This window comes from Cyprinus carpio, unplaced genomic scaffold (assembly GCF_018340385.1).
Source record: "Cyprinus carpio isolate SPL01 unplaced genomic scaffold, ASM1834038v1 S000006530, whole genome shotgun sequence".
Taxonomy (NCBI): Eukaryota; Metazoa; Chordata; class Actinopteri; order Cypriniformes; family Cyprinidae; genus Cyprinus; species Cyprinus carpio.
The window spans coordinates 41,815-47,102 of record NW_024879195.1 but is presented as its reverse complement, the minus strand read 5'-3'; the positions used below and the strand labels follow the sequence as shown (position 1 = coordinate 47,102).

At 36.7% G+C, this 5,288-nt stretch overlaps 2 pseudogenes; both read right to left on the bottom strand.

The window, feature by feature from the left end:
• Positions 1-1,009: 1,009 nt before the first annotated feature.
• Positions 1,010-1,528, bottom strand: LOC122143897 (annotated as a pseudogene).
• Positions 1,529-1,987: 459 nt separating this feature from the next.
• LOC122143882 lies at positions 1,988-2,655 on the bottom strand (annotated as a pseudogene).
• Positions 2,656-5,288: the final 2,633 nt, after the last annotated feature.

Below are 5,288 nucleotides of genomic sequence, written 5' to 3'. Positions count from 1 at the left end.
TACAGAAAAGGGACACCATCAGTCTGTAAGCATAGAAAATTGTGAAGAATATTAGACATGCCACTTTTCTTTATGACTTTTCTATTCAAACACACCTGATTCAACTTATCAGCTCATTAGTAAAGACTCAAATAACTCAAATGCATGTGCCAGCCACTCCAGACCTCCTCCTGCAGTCTGTCTGATCCAAGCTAAGTGCGGATCACTACTAAATCCAGAGAATGTACAGGTGAGTCTGTGAGATCCTCCAGGTTTAATGACCACTGACTCAGACTCAGTCTGTGTTTTACACCAACAGACTGAAAAACAAACAGTTCAACATTAACATTCAACAGGTTTTCAAGACAATCTTACATTCTGTGAGAGCAAACATGAAGATAAAACCCAGTTTAGACAAGATATCCATTGTCATGTTCTGAAAAGAAGAACTTAATGCAGCAAAGTCACAAACAAGTTTTGTGTCTGGAGATGAATAGAGTGGGGGCTTTTTTAAGCAGACAAAGAGAAGTAGGTTTGCATAGGGTGCCCTCTAAAGGTATATTTACATTAACATAAAAATTTAGCATAGTGTTTGTTTATCCTTTTTACTGATATCTTGTATCACTGCTATTATATGCATAGCTGATGTATACCCTCCACTGTTACACCTATTAAAATTTTATAAACTCATAAATTATGCAGCAATGACTCATTTGGAACAAAACATCAAACTAGACTTTTGCATTTTCTGAAGGAATAGTCAGTAGTGTTTGCCCATGTAAATCTCATCCTGGTTGCCAGTGCTTAATGGTAGAATTGGGTAAAAGGCAGGCCTATGCTTAATTTCTTCTAAATTTAGCTTTATTAAGCAAAATTAATGAATTCAATAATGAATTAATATTTTGTGACAAGCTCTTGGGGATGACACAGGAATGGGGATGATATAGGCCAGAAAGAAGGAATTTTTTTTTTTTATAATTTAATATGCCCTGAGAGTAACAACTTGGTTGAGACTGTAAACACAAGATTACAGTGTTATATTTTCATATATTTAAGTTCATTCTTGTAACGGGGTCAGTAGTTTTTGTTCAGCCCTCCTGTTTTTTTGTCTTACTGTGAGTCTCTAGCACAGTAATAAACAGCTGTGTCTTCGGGCTTCAGGCTTTTCACCTCTAAATACAGCATGTTATTGCCGATGTCTTTGGTGATGGAGAACTGTCCCTGTAGAGACTGAGCAAAAGTAGTGGTAGTGCCAGTGTCTATAAATCCAATCCACTCCAGTGCTTTCCCTGGTTTCTGATGGATCCAGTGCATCCAGTAGCTGCTCACTGAGAATCCAGACACAGTGCAGGACAGAGTCACCTGATTCTCCAGGCTTTTTCACCACAGAATCTGAGGAGGTCAAAGACTGACCACTAACAGCTGAAAAACATGGAACAAATACTATTAGATGATTTAGAACAATGAAATTAAAACCGTAATATAGAACAAATGGGAGTTTCTCACATGAAATAATCATCAGCAGGAGTCCATACAGTAGCATCTCCATTACCGCAGCAAAACAGTGATAGTTACACTGTAGTTGTTTTAGTCACTGGACACACGCACTGACTTTAAGTTCAGCTTTTATCAGTTTTTTAGTCTGGGAGACACTGACCCTTCCCACAAAATTATTTGCATCTTGGCAGGTTTGCAGATCTGTAGTTTAATGCAGTAATCTGAGCATTATTACAGTAGACAAGGGGAAACTCTTCACTTATATTTTAATAACTGAGCAAAGTTATTTTACTTCATGTTGTGTTTTTTTTGTACTTTTTTCTCATGGTGTGTTATTTGATATTGACCTAACATGACGAAAGATTAATTATTTATCATCAGCATTGCTCAGTCATGTTCCAAAACAGTTTCTAGCTCAGCAGGGAAGTTTTTTTTTTTTTTTTTTTTTTTTCTTGATTTATGCTTTTTCTTTAGATGAATTTCATTAGTATCAGTGTCATGTTTATTTTGTGGGGTAAGGATTACAAAATCTGTTTGTGATGGTGCTTCAGACAGGCCTTGTATCACTTCAGAGACTCTTCCCCTTTTTCAGCTTGCATAATCCAACATATCTTTTGTCCACCATCATGTTTCTCATGAATAGTTCTTGAACAGCTGCCTGTATTTGTGTTTCCACTGTGTCTCTTGCACAGTAATACACTGCAGTGTCTTCAGTCTTCAGCTGATTCATATGCAGATAGAGATTAGAGCTGTCCTTAGATGCTGTGAATCTGCCCTGCACTGACTGAGCTGAGTTCTTATTATTATCATCATAATAACAAATAGTCCAGTCCTTTTCCAGGTGCCTGACGGATCCAGTACATGTTTGTGCTACTAACAGTAAACCCACTGCAGGCACAGGTCAGTTTGTAGGAAGCACCCGGAGACACAACTACTGACTGTTCAGACTGTGTGAGCACAACCTGACAGTCAATACCTGTGGATAAACACAACATTTAGAATAGAATTATGAATATGTATTTCTGTAAACTTAGAAAACAGTTTGTTTTGTCTGGTGAATTTACTTACAAGACACAACAGCCAGCCACAGCAAGAGAAATGAAGTGAACATGGTTTATATGAAGGTTGAGCTGGTGATGAGTCCTCCACTCCACAGTGTAGCTGTTTAAATATGAAACAGACATCAGATCATTTGCATTGAAACCTTGAATTAGCAAAAACTGTGGAGTCCGTGGAGCTTGAGACCACTGAGGTTCATTTCATGGTCAATAGTACCACCTATTGATATGGAAATTGTACTTCTGTGACATTAGTACATTTTTTTGTTTGTTTGTTTGTTGTGTGTTGGTGAGAGTGGTTAGAGAACTATACAGACTCAAGTGCTCTTGTCTAGTTTTCATTCTTGGCAGTTTTTGTGTGTAGTACTGCAGTTATTTCAGTCACTGTCTCTCTTGCACAATAATATACAGCAGTGTCTTCATTCTTCAGGCTGTTCATCTGCAGATACACCTGCTTTCTACTGTTGTCTCTGGAGATGGTGAACCATCCTTGAACAGACTGAGAGTAATATATAGACTGGCTATTAGATCTGATCAATGCCAGCCATTCCAGCTCTTTTCCAGACTTCTGTCTGATCCAAGCCATCCAGTAGTTAGCCATGTCCAAACCAGAGGCAGTGCATGTCAGTTTATGGGATTCTCCAGGTTTCATGACTGGAGCCTCAGACTCAGTCAGTGTTTGACACCAACAATCTGCAAAATAAAACATGATCACTGTGTGTACATTTAGATAAAGATACAATTCAATATTCTGAGTGGTAAAGTCTAGAATCATACATTGAGAAGCCAGCAGTAATGTAAACCCCAAGATTTCATGCTCCATAATTGTGTACTGAAATATTGAGCTGTACAGTGATTCAGAACTGATTATGAAGGGTTCAAGAAGATGATGAATTTGCATAATCCAACATTTAATAGTTCAATGTTCAGTTAGGGATGTCTTGTATTTAAATAGGGCCATCATATTACTGAATCACATACATATGCATCTTTTAGATCCATACAAGGCATACAAAGTAATGATTTGAAATCTTTGTAAATTAAATACTAATATTTATTAATTTATTTGATGTATATCTGTATATTTCTGGTATTTTTAATTGACTTTTAATTAAAAATAAATAATTACCAGTTCTCTAAGAAATTATCATTCTGTCATTAATTACTCATTTTCATGTTGTTTCAACCCCAAATGTCTTGCTTTCTTCTGTGGAACAGAAAAGTAAATATTCTGGCTGCTTTTTTTCAATGTAAAATAAAAGAGGTTTGAGTCAAAATCCAAAATGATGAAATAAATGCCATTAAATGTCTTATTATTTTTGTTTGGAAAGACAAAATGACACCTTGTTTTGATTTTTGGGTAAATTTTCCTTTAATACGAAACATTCTGTTAGTTATGTGTATTATGGGAATTATTAGTGTTTATCTGGTGAGAACCTAGTCATTAAAGGAATAGTTCACCCAAAAATAAGAATTTGCAAAACATTTACTACACGCATTACAAACACGCAGCTTTTTGCTTCATAAGACGTTAACTGATGGACTAGAGTTGTGTTGTGGATAACTTGTGGATTATTGTTTTTTTTTTTTTTTTTTTTTCAGTTACAATACTGACAAAACAGGATTGGATGTTATGTCTGTAAGTCTGTAAAACTGTCTAAATAAAACCCCCTGAAATTCCCTTTTTTTGTAATTTTTTTTAAAAATTAAAACACTCACTGTGTACAGCTGCCAAAATCAGAAGGATTTTTATGGAGAACATTGTCTCTCCTCTTCAGATAAATCACTCATTTACTAGTTTTAAATAGAAAATATGGCAGTTGAGTTTGCATTGATATATTTGCTGTGTATGAGGACACACAGAAGTGGGTGTGTTCAAACAAAACCAGTTCACTGAGTGTCAGTTTTTTTTGTTTCATTTATCATGGAAGGGTGCCCTCTTCTGGCATCACAATTATTCTTAAATGGGGGTCAGTTGTGCACCCAAGGTTGTTATGTGACATTTGTGACCCGTGCCTTTCAAGGAAAGTTTGTTCACTCGGCGGCCATATTTGCAACACCTCCGGGCAGCTCAAACAAGACTAAGTCCTATCTAAATGAATGGAGGAATCCTGAAATCTCCAAAATTGCTTGCTGAACGCACGATTAAATTACATATTTCAAATCAGCAACAAAATCTGAAATGAACTGCCCCATGGATGTTGTTTCTTATGCTGAAATAGCTTTAAAAAGCCAATGCGCATGCGTAGTTCCAACGCGCTTATGACTGTGCCTGCGCATCGGCTGGTCAGCATGTGCAATGACTTTATCAATCAACAGTTGGCTCTTTCATTTAGAAGGCAGGACTATCCCACCATATTGCGTGTTGCAGTTTCTCCCATTCATGAGTATAGGACTGAATTGTCTTTGTATTTCTATAGACTTTGCACGTGCTGGCAAAATGAGTCGGAATGTGCACGGGCTAATTTGGAGCTACAGACAAAAAAAAGGGAAAAATTTGGTCAATTTTGAGGTTTCCACAAAAATCACAATGATCCAAATAGTAATTAAACATCTAACATTTTCTTTAATGTATGATTTTTGAGAGGAGAACCTTTTTCTTTGCTTGCTTCTTGTGCTGCCGATGAATCGCACAGATAAAGACACAACCATTCCGATGCCCGTTCCACCAACGCGCGATCCCAATAAATATACACATACTGTATACACAGAATTACAATATTCCGATGCCCGTGTCATGCAGTCATAATCTGT